The following is a 17872-nucleotide window of genomic DNA, read 5'->3' on the forward strand; positions in this document are numbered from 1 at the left end:
CTAATTGTGATATAAAGGAGAAATTTTAGGGGTGCCTGGGTGGCTCAGTTGGTTAAGTGTCCTGCTCTTGATCTTGGCTCAGATCATGATCTCATGGTTTGCAGGTTCAAGCCATACCTCAGGCTCTGTGTTCACTGGGCAGATTTTCTCTCCCTCTCCCTCTCTGTCTTCCCCTACACTGCTCACGCACATGCACACTCTCACTCTCAAAAATAAATAAACATTTAAATTTTTTTTTAATTTAAAGGAGAAATTTTTAAGTATTATAATGAAATGCTCCATATTAAGTATGTAAATGTTTGAGCACAACGACACACATTCCCCAAATTTGTAGAGAAGCCCTGCTTCACTCTGACACTTGTCCCCAGCCCACTCAAAAGATGGCTACTCTTTGGGCACCTCGGTAGCTCAATGGGTTAAGCCTCCAACTTTGGCTCAGGTCATGATCTTGCAGTTCATGAGTTTGAGCCCCACATCAGGTTCTGTGCTGACAGCTCAGAGCCTGAAGCCTGCCTCAGATTCTGTGTCTCCTCCTCTCTCGGCCCCTCCAGCACTCATGCACTCTTGCTTGCTCTCTTTCTCTCTCTCTTTCTCTCTCTCTCTCAAAAGTAAATGAGCATTGGGGCACCTGGATGGCTCAGTCGGTTGACTATCTGAATTCGGTTCAGGTCACAATCTCACAGTTCATGGGTTCGAGTCCCACATCAGACTCACTGCTGTCAGCCTGTCAGCATGGAGCCCACTTCAGATTTTCTGTCTCCCTCTCTCTGCCCCTCCCCTGCTTGTGTTCTCCCAAAAACAAATAAATATTTAAAAAATCAAATCAAACGATCAACATTTTTAAAAAATTTAAAAAAAAAAATGATGGCCCCTCTCCCACAACCACAAAGGGCCTGGCCAGGGCCCCGCACACCTGGGAGTCAGCCTCCTCCACCCCTCCGTCACCGCAGCCTGGCTCTTAGCTCTCCACGCCCAGACTCGCTGTGCCTCTCCCAGAAAGGAAACTGAGGAGCCCTTTCGGTTCTTCAGACCTCGGAGAGAGCAAGGTCATTAATTAGGACTCCTGGAGGGCCCTGGGGTCCTGAAATGATGGGCCGGTGCCGTGGCTGCTGCTCTCTCAACCAACCACCACCTCCCCAGGCTGTGTCTCAGGGAGAGGGCAGAGGAAGGCGGTGGGAAAGGCGGGAGGAGGTGACACACCAGACGCTAGTTAGTCCTCATCTGCCCCTCGCAGGTGGGGGCGTCGGCCCTTCAGCCCCAGACACCGTGCTTGACACCAGGTGTGCACGCTCGAGCAGAGGCACCCACACCCACGCATGCGTGTGCCGCTCCCGTTACACCATGGCTCCCTGTGAACCGGACTGCTGGAGCCCCTCTGCACCCACACCACGGCCCACGGTAGGGGTGCGTGTTACAATTGGTGGAATTGAGTGAATTTCACCCTCAGGACCACCTGGGAGACACAGGTCGTTACTTCATTTGTCTGATGAGGGAACTGGTGATTGAGTCATTTGCCAAAGAGAATCAGCCCAAGTTCACCCAGATAGAGGGCAGCAGAGGCCAGAGTTGAACCCAGCTGTGCATGCCACCTCCCTCTGGGTTTGTGGTTTGTGGAGAAAGCCATGGAGGTTCCTAGACAATTGCAAAGAGCATTTTGAAATGGCAGTGGTGTTGCTCCCCCTGACAGGGGCCATTTATCCGTTAAAGGACTGCCTCACCTGTTGTGGTTACTCCCGGTCATCTCCACACATGTGGCTATCATAGGTCTTCCTCAGCCCTAGGCCTGAAGGGGACAGGGCAGGCCCAGAGGCATCCTGTCGAGACACTGCCTAAGCAGGGTAACTGAGACCCAGGGCAGGAGGCAGGTGTAGACCCAGGCTGCTTTGCCCCTCCATAGCCATTGCTGCTTTCCAATTCAGTGTTTTAGAATTTGAAATGGGTTTACTGTTTTGTTTTGTTTTTTAATTTTTTTTTTTAACGTTTATTTATTTTTGAGACAGAGACAGAGCATGAACAGGGGAGGGTCAGAGAGAGGGAGACACAGAATCTGGAACAGGCTTCAGGCTCTGAGCTGTCAGCACAGAGCCCGACGCGGGGCTCGAACTCACAGACCCCGAGATCATGACCTGAGCCGAAGTCGGCCCCGCTTAACCGACTGAGCCACCCAGGTGCCCCATGGGTTTACTGTTTAAAAAAAAAAAGGCACAAAATGGAGCTACTTGTGCTAAGCCCCAAGTCAGCAAATTAATTCCTAACCTACTTGCAGATTCAACCACTCCCTGGGAGTGGAATTATATTTTGTTGTTGTTGTTTCAAATTTTTGTTTAAATTCTAGTTAGTAATAGCCAAATTATGGAAAGAGACTGAATGTCCATCAACTGATGAATGGATAAAGAAGATGTGGTTTATGTATTCAATGGAATACTACGTGGCAATGAGAAAGAATAAAATCAGGTCATTTTCAGCAATGTGGATGGAACTGGAGAGTATTACGCTAAGTAAAGTAAGTCAGTCAGAGGAAGACAGATATGTTTTCACTCATATGTGGATCTTGAGAAACTTAACAGAAGGCCATGGGGGAAGGGTAGGGGAAAAGAAAAATAGTTACAGAGAGGGAAGCAAACCATAAGAGATTCTTAAATACTGAGAACAAACTGAGGGTTGGTGGGAGGTGGGATAGAGGGGAAAGTAGGTGATGGGCATTGAGGAGGGCACTTGTTGGGATGAGCACTGGGTGTTGTATGGAAGCCAATTTGACAATAAATTATATAAATAAATAAATAAATAAATAAATAAATAAATAAATAAATAAATAAATAAATTCTAGTTAGCATACAACGTAATATTGGTTTCAGGACTGATGGGTTTTGCCTGGAGTGGAATTTCAAACCAATCAGTCTAGAATTTCCTAATCAACACTAATAAAGTAATTATGATAGACTTTGGCCCTTCCCCCAGAGGAAGGTAACCTTGCCTGAAATAATCCTTTGTTTTGTTTGTGACTTCCTTGTCCCTGCCCACTTCTGCCTACAAAAGCCTTCTACTTTGTAAGCTCCTCCTTGCTCCTTCTCCATGCTACAGGAGATGCTGCCCCAGTCATAATCCATTAGATCTCAAATGCACTCCATCGAATTTTGTTTTTTAGCAGAGTTGGTGGCAGCAGTGGATTCTGGCGTGAACTTCCACCAGCATTTGGGGATCAGAAACACAGGTGTGGTACCCATGGGAACCCCATTTTGATCCTCTTTCTTGCCATTTCCGAGGGCCATGGGTAAGTTCTTCTTGGTCCTGAGCTCTGCCCTCTTTGCACTGAGGACCTGATCTAACTGGCTTTCCAATACAGGGCTGGTCAGCTTGAGCTGGCAGACAGTTCCACCTGGAGCCAAGCCCCTAGCCTTTCAGACCAAACTCCCAGGTTTCTGATGGAAGACCCTCAACCCTTAGTTCTGTCCAAAGATCCGCATAGGAACTGTTCACGTCATGCACAGTTCTCCATCCATGCACAGCCCCCAGCCCACAGTTTGGAGCTGCTGGTTCAAGGTGACATAACTCCTACTGCTTCCCTCTGTCCTCCTCTCAGTGCTCAGTCTAGTAATCCTCCATCCAAATGGTCTTTCCACTCCAGAGACTATTAAACGTTTATTTATCTTTTGAAATAATACCACCAACCACTACAAGTGAGCCTCTCAGGCATCTTTCACTCCTCAGTCAAAGGCCAATCTAAGGGCCATGGTCATGTTGTCCCTTCATTTCCAAATCTAGGCCACTGGTTATTGATCTTTGGGGGTGACTCTAGATCTTATGAAGATGATATCTTCTGCACCCTCTTTAAGGATGCCTCTCAGGTCCATGAGGTTGTTTAATACTGCCAGAAATACTTGACATTTTGTAACTGAGTCCAACCTGGTTACACTTGATGAACAACAAGCCAGTTGGGGTAGGGAAAGCCAGCAAAACCAGGAGATGGCAGACTACTGTCCCAAAGAACCATTTCCCCTGGGCATGAATTTTGAGCTTCTTTTTAAGTTAGCAAAAGGAGGGAGAAGGAAGGTGCTGGAGTCAAAGGTGACTGGCATCTGTAGACATCCAAGGAAAGTCCTGTAATTTCTTTGCACCTGTTCATTTGATCTTTGTGTGTAGGAATCCGATCATGTCACTCCTGTAGATATTAAACATTGCATAGTCATTTCTGTACTCACTTCCTTATCTCCTTGAATGAGGCTGATTTCGGGGAAAACACTTTTTTGCAAATCTCAGCTATAAACAGTTTCTTTGATGACTAACATGCCTATGTGCAGGGCTAAGCAGAAGTTTCCAAGCTCTGTGTCACAGCAGCAAGGGAAATGGAAGCAACATGGAGTCAGACATGCTAAGTTTCTCCCTGTGACAGTTTGTCCCAGCTAAACACTGACAAGATATGTGAAGAAATGTGTAAGTAGCTCTGTGGTCAGAGGTTATCCAGGTTGGGGGCTGATATTCAGAGTCCGATAAGAACTTTTTTAGTTAGATCTTTTCCCCTAAGCTAAATGTACCCCCGGTGGGGGGGGGGGGGGGATAAAGACATCCCAACACAGGTGGGTGGGTGTGTCAGTCCTTTGATACCATTTAGACAGTAACACAATTCGTTGAGGAAATAAAAACAGCAGCTCTTGTGTTTCCAATCTAGTCAGGGTTACAAGACCAGAGGTGTGGCCCCAGAAACAGTTCAGAGTCCACCACCAATCCTTTTTACCAATCCCAAACCTCCCCTATTTATCTCAAAAGCCTAGTCCTTGTGCCTTTGAGATGTAAATGTCCCACGTAGTCTTCTCCATGCACGTTCATGTGTGTCCCACATAAATGTGTGGGAGATGTGTGGAATTTTACACCTCCAGGTGGTATTGACAAAATTAATTTGTAAACGAGCTCTAGTTTAATTGGCTTAAAGAAAATTAAGTGCTGAAATAAGTTAAACTCTGAGAAATATAAGAGAAACTTAATCCAAATGAATTTCTGGTTCACATGATCTGGGAAACTATTTGGTATTAAAGCTAGTTTAAGTTCGTTGGTTTAATTAAAACAGGCATGTCTATTTTTTTTTTATTATTCTTTAATGTGTATTTATTTTTGAGAGAGACAGAACAAAAGCAGGGGAGGGGTAGAGAGAGACGAAGACACAAAATCCTAAGCAGGCTCCAGGCTCTGAGCTATCAGCTCAGAGCCTGACACGGGGCTCAAACTTACTTACAAACAGTGAGATCATGACCTGAGCCAAAGTCGGACGCTCAACCCAGTGAGCCACCCAGGCACCCCTGAAACAGGCAAGTTTCTAGAGTTATCAGCACTAAATATAATACTTTTTTTCTACCCAGGTTTCCTAACTGGTCAAATGTCATATTTGTGTAGGTGTATGTTGTCAGTGTTCCAAAAATTGTATGCAATTCCTAAAGTCTGATATGTACTGGCATTAATGTTATCATAATTTCAGTTATTTAAAAATATTGTGTTTCACAGAAATGACCAAATTTCCTTTTCAACTCCATGATAATGAATTCTCATCAGATCTTTAACAATGGACATTTCTAAGTCTTTGTCATTTTCAAAGAGCTGGTATTTTACTCTGATGCTTGTGCCTGTAAAAGTGCCCCATCTTCTGGGAGACTCATGAAGCATGCTCTAGGGTAACAGGTTCCTGGTAACTTGAAGATCATAAAACTGAACTGGTAAGAATTTCCAGAAGGGATAGACAACCTGGATCCAAGGAGAACAAGAGTTAATAACACGAGAACTGAAGAGCATGATTACAGTTGTTAGGACATGCCTGTAATTGGACGGAGTCCTGAATTCTTCTAGTTTCCTCTATCTGGCTCCAACTCAGCAACCTAGTATTTCCAATTTTCTCCCATCCTTCCAATTTGGAATCACTAAAAACAAAGACTGCCCTTAGATCTCCTTAGAAGGAATTACATCAGGTCCTCCTCACCACCCAGATGGCTGCCAAACTTCAGGGACTTGAGTCTTGGTACACTTCCATTTTTTTTTAAGGTTTTTGTTTGTTTGTTTGTTTGTTTGTTTGTTTTTTAAGTAATCTCTACACACAACATGGGGCTGGAACTCACAACCTCGAGATCAAGAGTTGCACACCACCAATTGAGCCAGCCAGGTGCTCCTCACCCCGGTACACTTCTTACAGCTGAAGGAGGCCCCACCAGACACCTGGTCCTATACAGACCTGTATCTTTCCAGGTTGTTGCTAAGGGCAGGTAACCTTTCAGACTGCTGGATTTGTCATCAAAAACTCTGATCTGTCCGTGATGCTAGAGACCCCCTGGTCTGTTTCCCTATGTCTGGTTAACAGCCCCAAACTTGGGGAGCATTGTGTCCAAGCTCTTCGCAAAATAAGGACACAAGGGGAGCGCCTGGGTGGCTCAGTAGGTTGAGCGTCGGACTTCTGCTCAGATCATGATTTCATGGCTGGTGGGTTTGAGCCCCGTGTCAGGGTCTGTGCTGACAGCTCAGAGCCTGGAGTCTGCTTTGAATTCTGGATCTCTGGCTCTCTCTACCCCTCCCCCACTCGTGCTCTGTCTCTCTCTCTCTCTCTCTCTCAAAAATAAATAAATATTAAAAAAAAAAAAAGACCCAAGGAAGGGTAACCAAAACTGCCTGTGTTGTCTACCAACCCTTAAAATTACACATGTCTCCATGGCAGTTACCTTTCCAGTCCTGACCCAGAAAGTCAAATGGAATTACCAGGAGGCATTCATGATTCAGCTTTCGCTTCCTTTGGCAGGGGCCCTGCTTCCTTACTTAGGAGTAAATATAAATGAGGCTGTAATCAGGAACATCTCCTTTTTTGTTTGTTTGTTTATTTATTCCCATGAGATCATGACCTGAGCCAAAGTCAGGCACCCAACCAACTGAGCCACCCAGGAGCCCCAGGAACCTCTCCTTCATTCTTGAAAATACTGCAGAATCTGCTGCTAAAACAATAGCTGGCCAACAGAAATGCTTAGACTGTCTGGCCAAAGTTGTTCCTGATTACATGATAGCCCTTGATTATCTTTTAGCTGAGCAAGGAGGTGTCCACGCTGGGGCCGACACCACCTGTGGCATGTGGATTAACACTTTTGGGGAAGTTGAAACTCAATTACATAGGATCACTTAGCAAGCCACTCAGTTTAAAAAGGTGACTCCTGGAAGGAGCCTGGGTGGCTCCGTTGGTCAAGCATCCTACCCTTGATTTCAGCTCAGGTCATGATCTCAGCCACACATTGGGCTCTGGCAGCATGGAGCCTGCTTGGGATTCTCTGCCTCTCACTCTCCCTGCCCCCTCCCCCATGTGCGTGTGCTCGTGTGTGTGTGTGTGTGTGTGTGTGTACATGCGCATGCTGTCTCTCTCTCTCCCACCCTCACAAAATAAAGAAATAAGCATTAACAACAAAAAAAGTGGCCCTTCAAGGGGGGTTGACTTACGTTGCTTCGATTGCTTTGAGTCTCGGCTCCTAAGTACACTCTAGACGTTGGGACTTATCTATTTATAATAGTCATAGTTATCTCCCTGGCACATTGTATTCTTGCCAAAGCTTTAAATGCACGTTTACAGCTGCTAACCACCAAGGCAATGACCTCTCTAAAACTGGAATGTCAAGAAAGGAATAAACAAAATAATCGACTAAAAAATTGTGAGCCTGAATTGTGGCCTATGAATACTACAAAGATTCAGCAAAAACAAACAAACCCTGCCTGACCTGCGAATGTCTCCCAGAGGGTCAGGAAAAGCTATAAGAATTGGCAGAGCAGTAGCTAAGAGTGGCTGGCTCTGATGCCGTAAGTGTGGATCGCATCTCCCTCAGGCTGAGATTCTGATCAAAATGGGGGAGTTATTAAAAAAAAAAAAAAAGGCCCCAAATGGAGTAATTTGTACTAAGCGTCACGTCAGCAAACCAAAACTTAGTACCTAACCTAATTGCTCAATTCAGCCTTTTCTGGGAGTGGAATTTTAAAGCAGCCTGGAATTTCCTGACCAGCACTAGTGAGGTCACCTTCATGATAGACCCCTGGCCTTCCGGTTCCCGCAAAGGAAAGTACCTTTCCTGAAATAATCCTTTCTTTTGTTTGGGACTTCCTTGTCCCTGCCCCCTTCTGCCTGCAAAAGCCTTCCACTTTGTACAGCTCTTCTGAGCTCCTTTCTACTTGCTAGATAGGACGCTGTCTGATTCCTGACTCCTTGAATAAAGCCAATTAGATCTCCAAATTTACTTAGTTGAACTTTGTTTCTTAACAATTGTCTCAATTGCCCTCACCCATACCAGCTTGGCACAGGTACGATTTTTTTTTTTTTTCAGGGAATACTATTATTTCAAAACATGCTGTCCATGGTCACCTCTTCTTTGGAGCCTTCCTTGATCTGCAGCCTCAGCAGGCAATTCTTTGTCCAGATCACAAGACAGATGCACACATGGCCCCTGCTAACCTGTGACATCCTCAGAGCCAAGTACAGAGACAGGATCACCTTCCTTCCCCGAGCATCTAGCACAGCACCGGCACACAGGCCTCGGTACGTGGAATGAATGAGTAGACATGGAGTCAGACATGGAATGAATGGTGAATGCATCACAGGCCAGTGATGGCAGCAGCTCTTCTCTGTCCTGACTGGGTGACTGGCTGCAGCTGTGCTTCTGTTTTGCACAGGAGCACGGAGCAGATGCTTTCCGGAGGCCTCACCTGAGTCACCAGAACAGGACAGGAGACTGGGTGCCTGGGTGCCGTTGCTAATTGTGGGGAGAGATAGTAGAAGGCCTTGTGTTTGGAGGGCTTGGGACTTTATCTCCTCACTAATGCTCCCACTCCGCCCTCTGAGGGAGGCCCGCTAACGGCTTCACATTTCCCAGGAGGAGCTGTGGCTCAAAACAGGAAACAATCCCTCTCCGTGCCTTTCTCTGGAGAGCTTTAGTCCTGCCCTAAGCAACCATTCACTTCAGCTATTCCTCAACAACCCCCCCTACCCGGGACAAAATCCACTTAATCTCTCCACACTTAAACAAACACATTCATCTTTAATATCCACGGGAACAGTCTAGCCACCTCCACCAGCCTGGCTTACTCAGGAGCTAGCGGAGAGAAGGACGAAACTGAGGTTCTCCCCACTCAGTCCTGCAGACCACGCAAGGCAGGGCCCAGCTGCCCTAAACATGCCCTGAGTGTCAACAGTGCTGCCCTAGCCGGGCCTGGCACGGCGCCCCTGGGAAGGAGCTGACAGAGACTGTTGAGGCAGCTCCCTGCTCCCCACCCAGGGAGGCGCCCAGGCTGCACTGTTCACACTACAATGACGAGGCACCTTTCCTTTGTGCAAAAGGAACGCGGTCCTGGTGGCGCTTGGCTGGGCTCCACACTGGTGCTCGCCTTCCATCAGTGCCAGGTCTCTACAGCCCCAGGCCTTCCGGGGCGACTCCAAGGGTCAACCCCCCGGGTTAGTCCTGGGATTGGCCAAGGAGACACAGGGTCTGGTCTGCAGGAGCAGCCAGAAAAAAAAAGCCTTCTCCCAGAAGCACAGTGCTGGCTAGAGCAAGAGCACAAGTATTCCTGTTATAGCGTGAACCCAGGAGCAATGCAAGCATCCACCCAAAGGGGACAACAGCTGACTTCCTCCGAGCCGGCGACAATCCTGGGGGAGAAAAGCATGCAGACTCTGTGGGGAAAGACTTAAGATGCACAGTGACAAAAGCAAAAGCAACACGTGTAAAGGGTTTGAGACCTTTTTAAATTTAAATTTAAATTTTTAAAAAATGTTTTATTGTTTATTATTTTTGAGAGACAGAGCATGAGTGGGGGAGAGGCAGAGAGAGAGGGAGACACAGAATCTGAAGCAGGTTCCAGGCTCTGAGCTGTCAGGACTGAGCCTGATGCAGGGCTCAAACTCATGAACCATGAGATCATGACCTGAGCCGAAGTTGGATTCTCAACCGACTGAGCCACCCAAGCGCCTCTTCATTTTAATCTTAATTTTTTTATTTTTATTTTTTCCAAGCAGGCTCCTCGCCTAGTGCAGATCCTAATGCAGGGCTTGAACTCATAATACTGAGATCAAGACCTGAGCTGAGATCAAGAGTTGGATGCTTGACTGACTGAGCCACCCAGACACCCTCTTATTTAACTAAAAAAGAAATTCTTTTTATTCAGTAATTTCTATGCCCAACATGGGGCCTGACGTCATGACCCCAAAATCAATGGTCAAATGTTCTACTGACTGAGACTGCCAGATGCCCTGCAACCTGGGTAGAAAAAGGGGGTGGGGGGGTGGGGAAGACTGGAAGGAAATACACAAAATGTTGACCGTGATGATGTCCAGATGGTGTGATTTGGGGGGATTAAGGGATCCTTCTGTGTGTGTATCAGTCGAGGTTCAGAGAAACAGAACTCAAAGGAGGTCTATATTAAGAGCTTTGTTGAAAGGGATTGACTTATCCATCGTGGGCACTGGCCAGGCAAATCGTAGACATGCAGGGCAGGCCTAAGGAAGGGCAGCTGGGCTTTTAGGCACTGCTGCTTCAAGTACAGTAGCTTTTTTTAAATAAGATTTTCTCTTTTTTTCTTTTTTTTAAGGTTTATTTATTATTTTGAGAGAGACAAAGACAGGGCACATGGGGGAGGGGCAGAGAGAGAGGGAGAGAGAATCCTAAGCAGGCTCTGCTCTGTCAGCGCAGAGCCCAATGGGGAGCTCGAACTCACGAAACCGTTAGGTCATGACCTGAGCTGAAATCAAGAGTTGGACACTCAACTGATTGAGTACCCAGGTTCCCCTTAATATTTTGTTTTTGAGTAATCTCTACACCCAGCATGGTGCTTGAACTCACAAACCCGAGATCAAGAGTCTCATGCTCTACCAACTAAGCCAGCCAGGTGCCCCACTTTTTTTCTTTAGCCTTTCAACTGAATGAATCAGATCGACCCAGGTTACATCTAGAACAGTCTCCTTTACTGAAAGTCAATTGATCACAGACTTCAATCACACCTAAAAATACTTTTCTAGCAATATCTAGTTATTGTTTGAACAACTGGGAGACTATAGCCTAGCCAAAATGACACCTAAAAATGCACCATCACAGTATTTTTGTTAAATTTCCTAATTTTCTACAAGGAACATGTGTTACTTATATAATGTGGGGTTTTTTTTAAGCAATGAATGACTACCATGAGATACCATTTTGCACCTACAAGATGGTTAAAATAAAAAAGACCTGGGGTGGGGCACCTGGGTGGCTCAGTCGGTTGGGTATCCAACTTTCCGCTCAGGTCATGATCTCACAGTTCATAGGTTTGAGCCCTGCGTCAGGCCGTGTTGACAGCTCAGAGCCTGGAGCCTGCAGCCTGCTTCAGATTCTGTGTCTCCCCCTCTCTCTGCCCCTCCCCTGCTCGAACTCTCTCAAAAATAAGTAAACATTAAAAACAATTGTTTTTAATAAAATAAAAAAGACCTATGATAACAAACATTGACAAAGCTATGAGGAAATTGGAACCCTCATCCACTGCTGGTAAAATTGTAAAAATTATGTAACCATTTTGGAAAACCGTTTGGTGGTTCTTCAAACAGTTGTTTAAAAAAAGACACAATATGGGGCACCTGGGTGGCTCAGTTGGTTGAGCGTCTGACTTCAGCTCAGGTCATGATCTCGCAGTCTGTGAGTTCGAGCCCTGCGTCAGGCTCTGTGCTGACAGCTCGGTGCCTGGAACCTGCTTCGGATTCTGTGTCTCCTTCTCTCTCTGCCTCTCCCCCCGCTCATGCTCTCTCTCTCTCTGTCAAAAATAAATAAACATTAAAAAAATAATAATAAAATAAAATTTAAAAAGACACAATAGGGGTGCCTGGATGGCTCAGTGAGTTGAGCATCCAACTTCAGCTCAGGTCATGATCTCATGGGAGTTTGTGAGTTCAAGCCCCACATTGGGCTCGTTGCTGTCAGCACAGAGCCCACTTTGGATTCTCTGCACCGCTCCTCTCTGTCCCTCCCCCACTCATGCTCTCTCTCTCAAAACTTAATAAACACTTATCAAAAAAAAAAAAAGATAAAAAAGACACAATAGACCCAAAAAGGAGTCATTTGTGCTAACGCCCACAAAAGCAAACCTAACTTAATTGCAGATTCAGCATCTCTCAGGAGTGGAATTTTATTTATTTATTTATTTTTTAACATTTATTTTTGAGACAGAGAGAGACAGAGCATGAACAGGGGAGGGTCAGAGAGAAAGGGAGACACAGAATCTGAAACAGGCTCCAGGCTCTGAGCTGTCAGCACAGAGCCCGACACGGATCTTGAACTCACGGACCGCGAGGTCATGACCTGAGCTGAAGTCTGATGCCTAACCAACTGAGCCACCCAGGCGCCCCATCAGGAGTGGAATTTTAAACAAGATCAGTCTGGAAACTCCTGACAAGCATTAGTGAGGTGATGTGTGTAAAAGACCCCTTCACTCTCTTCCACCAAGAAGCCTAAAATAAGCCTTTGTTTTGTTTATGACTTCCTGTCTCTTCCCCTTTCTGCCTGTAAAAGCCTTTTCTGTTCCTTTCTGCTTGCTAGGTGGGATGCTGCCCAATTTGTGATTTGTCAAATAAAGCCAATTAGTTCTTCAAGTTTACTTGTGTAACACTAGTAAGCACAGAATTGCTGTATAATCCACGCCTAGGTGTATGCCCAAGAGAATTGAAAAGCTATGTCCAAGCGTGCCTGGGTGGCTCAATAGGTTAAGCATCTGACTCTTGGTTTCAGCTCAGGTCATGATCTCACAGGTTTGTGAGTTCAAGTCCAGCATTGGGCTCTGCCCTGGCAGCGTGGAGCCTGCTTGGGATTCTCTGTCTCCCTCCCTCTCTCTCTGCCCCTCCCCTCTCTCTTTCTCTCTCTTCAAAAAATAAATAAGTAAACTTAAAAAAAGAAAATATCTATCCACACAGTTTTACATTACCATTTAAAGCAGCATTATTCATAACAGCAAAAAAATGGAAGCAACCCAAATGTCCATCAACCCATAAATGCATGAACAAAATGTGGTCTGTCCATACAATGGAAAATGATTCCTCAATTTAAAAAAAAAGGAGTAATGCACTGATTCATGCTACATACAACATGGATGAGCCCTGAACATATGAAGTGAAAGGAGTCCGTCCCCCAAAACATATATTGTAGGATTCCATTTATCTGATACGTCTAGAATAGGCAAATTCATGGATACAGAAAGTAGCTTTGAGGTAGCCCTGGCCTGGCAGGGAGGGGTAAATAAGGAGCAACCAGTAATAGGTGTGAGTTTCTTTTTGGGGTGACGAAAATGTCCTAAAATTGGATCATGGTAACGATTGTACAACTCTAGAATTCTATGATTGCACAATTCCAAAAATCACAGACTTGTACACTTTAAAAGGGTGGATTTTGTGATGTGTTAATTATATCTCAGTGAAGCCATAGTTTTTAAAAAGAAGCATTACATGAGAAAGGAAGGAGCAACGTGTGTCTGGGTCCCAGGAAGTCAAGGAGCTGGTGCGTCATCTCCTGTCTCCAGGTTCCCTTTCCCATCCGCTCCTCCTCCCCATGTGCCTAGGGCCCCAGGGTCTGCAGATGTCCAGGAGAAAGCCATGTACAAAATTCTATTCAATCAAAGAGGATTCTCTCTTCTCATTGATCTTCCTTTGGCGTGCTGGCCACTGGGGTCCAACCCCTCTTAGTGCCAGCATAACGCTGCCAAGAATAGCTCCCAAGCCTGTGAAAAAGACAGCAGCCTTGCAGCCCTGTTAAACTCACTTGAACTGGCTTCCTGCAGGCAGAGAGTAGCCCAGCAAGGCTCTGAGCCAGCACTCCAGGCCTGGCACAAAGGGGAAACTCAGCCTCTGTGTTGCAAGCATGAACCCATTTCCTAGATATGAAGAAATTGAGGTCCCGTTCAGAAGGGCAGGGATCCACCCAAGGCCATGCAGGTTTCAGATTCCCTCTTCCACTTTCTACCCTGAGTGCATGCTGGGACATCTCCAGTGAGAGACAAAGGTGACTAAGTCACAGAACCACTTTCTAGAGAGTTCTTTGCCAAATATGTATCAAGAGCTCTAGAAGGGTTGCCACCCTCTGACCCAGTACTTTCCTATTTACAACTCTGGGTTCTGGAGATAACCTGCCAGGAGGACAAAGGTTATAGGCACCAAAATGTTCACTGCAGGGTAATATAGAATGGTGAAAAATGGACACCCTCCGAATATCCACCACTAAGGGGCGGCTAGTAAATGAGGACATCACTCTATGACAGGACGATACACAGCTAGTAAAAATGAAGTCTTGGAAAAATTTTAGAATGCTGATGAGAAAATGTAGGAGAAAAATGGCAAATTGTATATGATCCTGACAATGTGTTAAAAATAATAATTTTTAAAAAGAACCCGTAATAGCAAACACATATTGAGCAATGACTCTAGTTTTCAGCTGCACCTGATACCTGGGGTCCAGATGTGTCCTGCTGCCCCTCTCCAGCCCTTCTCCAAGACCTTGACCTTTGACCCTGCTTTATTTTCTTTATAACAATCCTAATGAATCAATATTCATCAAATGAACAAACGACTTTTAACCTTCTTTGGATGGAATTATGCATGATTTTATTTTACTTTAAAATTTTTCTGTACCTTCTAGGTGCTTTTTTTAAACTAATTAATCAATTTCTTTTATGTATTTATTTTAAGTAGACTCCATGCCCAAGATGGGGCTTGAACTCACAACTTTAAGACTGAGAGTCACATACTGTACCAACTGAGCCAACCATATGCCCCTATACCTTCTAGGTTTTTGCCCAAAGCATGTTTTACTTTTATTTTTATTTATTTAAAAAAATTTTTTAGTGTTTATTTATTTTTGAGAGAGAGACAGACAGACAGACAGAGCATGAGCAGGGGAGGGGCAGAGAGAGAGGGAGACACAGAATCTGAAGCAGGCTCCAGGCTTTGAGCTGTCAGCATAGAGCCTGACGTGGGGCTTGAACTCATGAACCGCAAGATCATGACCTGAGTGGAAGTCAGACTCTTAACCGACTGAGTCACCCAGGCACCCAAAAACCTGTTTTTAAAAATAAAAACAAAAGCAAAAACAAAAGTCAACTAAAAAAAAAAAAAAAACAGAGTTTTCATGAGTTGAACCTTATGTGATCTCATCTTCCTGGGGGCAACATTATCAAAAAAGGCATTTTCCCAAACATGCCTCCAGAATGAAATTTGGGGCATTGAGCAGAAAGATGGGTTTATGAAAACTTAATTAATCAATGTACAAGCCTATAGAGAATGCCCGCAGTGGGCCCTCTACTCGATCTCGGTGGCCATGAGGCTAGACACACACTCACATAGGAATTATTCCAGTCCCCTGCAGGCTGCAGCCCTGGATAGGAGTCCAGGAAAGTGTCTGGAGGCCCCGGACTCGGATGCTGGCTCCGATGCAAGCCCAATGCCAGTGCCCAGCCCAGGCGTGCCGCAGGAGCATACACATGGGCCTAGAGCTGCCAAAGCGATGCCCAGCACTGTCACTCAGGAATGCAGCTGCTTGGGACTGTTCACGCCTCATCAGTGCCTACTCAGTGGATGTGCAGGAGCACATCAGGGCAGCTCTGCCCCAAGCTTCACGTGGATAGCAAAGCAAGGACGGGAGGACGAGCACCCACCGCCTGGGGGTGTGCTCCCAACCCCAAAACAGCCAGGGCCGCAGCCTGGCTTATGAAACACAGGGGCAGCTTTACATAATCATGGAAAATCATGAGAAAAAGTGTCTTCATAAAAAGGCATCCCCTGACCTCAACAACATTTTTTCAAGATAGAATTTTGTTTTGCTTTTTTTGGACTAGAAAAGTCATCCGTGTTCACTGGCACTAAATTCCAACAAAAGAGAAATCTGAGAGTCCACCTGCCTATCTCTGCCGGCTCTCCTCGTCCACACAAACTTACAAACACGCACATACAGGGGCAGCATGCACACACATGCTTTTAGCTTTTTTTTTTTTTTTTTACTTTTTTAATGTTTATTTGTTTTTGAGAGAAAGAGTGCGAGTAGGGGAGGGGCAGAGGGGGAACAGAGGATCCGAAAAGGGCTCTGAGACAGCATGACCTGAGCCGAAGTCAGATGTTCAACCTACTGAGCTACCCAGGCACCCCGTTTTGTGTTGGGTTTTTTTTTTTTATCTTTGACAGAAGTAGAATCACACTCTACCTGCTGTTCTACACCTTGCTTTCACCCTGTTACCAACATATCATGACATCTTCCCACCAGATGCTGAAATTTCAATGCTTAACCGGCTGTAGCATATTCAGCCCTAGAGGGCACCCAGCAAAGCATTGACCCCAGGTCTGTTCAGCTCCAGAACCCAAGTCCTAATGGTCTTCTCGACGTTTTTCTCTGCAGAGCTCTTAGAACCCCCAAACAGAATTGCCTGAGAATCTTCTTAGAAGCACAGGCCCCACCTCAGAGACTCTGATTCAGAAGGTTAGATGTGGTGCCCAGGGAGCCGCATGCTGAGTAACTGCTTCAGGCAATTCTAATGATGTAGCCACTGAGAGGACTGACAAGTGTGGTCGTAGGGGCCATTAAGGACCTGCATTTCCCCCACAGGCCCTCCTGACTGTGGTCCCCAAGTCAATAAACTGAGTAAATGAGTAAACCCATTTCTGAGGTTTGGTCTTCATGCTGATCTGGTAAAATGACCACTCAGGCCTCTGCCAGTCCCTGTCCTTTGCTGCCCAGACCTGTTTGCAGCCAGGGTTTCCCTCAGGATCATCTCCCAGGTATGGAGCTTGCTGTCTAAGGGCATGGGCATTGTGGGAGCCTTTGTGCTGGAAGGGCTGGCTGGACGCCATGGGCCAAGCAGCAGAAGAAGCTGGGCCTTGGCTCTGCCCTGTGCCTTAGTTAAAGCACACAGGCTTTACAGGGGGCCACGAAGGTGCTGTGGTGATGCCGCCTGCACTCTCCAGGGCAGGCAAGAGAGGGAAATGGCATGAGTGAGTGTATGTGTGTGTGTGAATGTGGGTGTGTGTGTGAGCATGTGGCAGTCCCATGGTTCCAGCCATCTCTGCTCCTGCTCGCGCCCAGCCCGGCTCCCTGCAGTACCCAGCAGAAGTGGGAGAAGCATGCTTCCCACTCCCAGTCTCCCATACCAGTCGCCTCTGCTCAGCATTGCTGATGGGTCCTGGCATTTCCTTCTGAAATGTAGCTCAGAATTCTGTGCTCAACATTCAGCTCCAGGCAGCCATTACAATCCATCAGCACTGTCGTGGTGACCAAAAGCTACCCCCAATAACAGTGCTAGGCTGTATGTTACCCCTCAGCACCCCAGTTTCCCTCTCAAGCCCCTTCCAGTGATCCTGGAGGTCCCATGGGGAGCCGGCTGTGGAAACTTACATGGGGACTTGCCCAGGTTGCCCTAAGTGTGCCCTTCTTCCCAAGTGCTGTGTGGGTCCTGGGGATGGCTCAGCCTCCTGTGCATGACTCTGCTTTCAGGTCGCTGTGGCCTTTTGCTGACACCTGATGCTGGCAGCAGGACAGCTGTGCCACCTCCTATCCTCCAGCAGTGTCCCTTTGTGTCCCAACTCCTAAAAAGCCAGATTCCCTGCCCTGATGTCTCCCAGGGACACTCTGTCCCTGGGTGCAGCTCTAGCAGTTGCTGGCTGTGTGACCTTGGACAAATCATGCAACGTTATACTTTCATTCCCAAGGCATTTACTGAGCACCTACTGTATATGAGACACAGTCGTAGACCCTGGGATAAAGCTCTCCAGGAGGTGGCAGGGGACACCACAGATGGGAAGGAGGGCTGCTCTGGATCCAGGCCACGCGAAGGGTTCAGGAATGGCATTACTGACTTGGGGAATAACACATGCAAAAACTTCTAG

General features: G+C 46.4%; 1 long non-coding RNA gene across 1 annotated transcript; it reads left to right on the forward strand.

The window, feature by feature from the left end:
- The first annotated feature begins 1991 nt into the window (after window positions 1–1991).
- On the forward strand, window positions 1992–17666 carry LOC106987014 (uncharacterized). The gene is made up of 3 exons (XR_003413821.2): window positions 1992–3211; window positions 8325–8536; window positions 16389–17666. It is a non-coding gene; the product is annotated as an uncharacterized LOC106987014 (long non-coding RNA).
- The last annotated feature ends 206 nt before the right edge of the window (window positions 17667–17872 follow it).

Source organism: Acinonyx jubatus, chromosome A2 (genome assembly GCF_027475565.1).
Source record: "Acinonyx jubatus isolate Ajub_Pintada_27869175 chromosome A2, VMU_Ajub_asm_v1.0, whole genome shotgun sequence".
NCBI lineage: Eukaryota > Metazoa > Chordata > Mammalia > Carnivora > Felidae > Acinonyx > Acinonyx jubatus.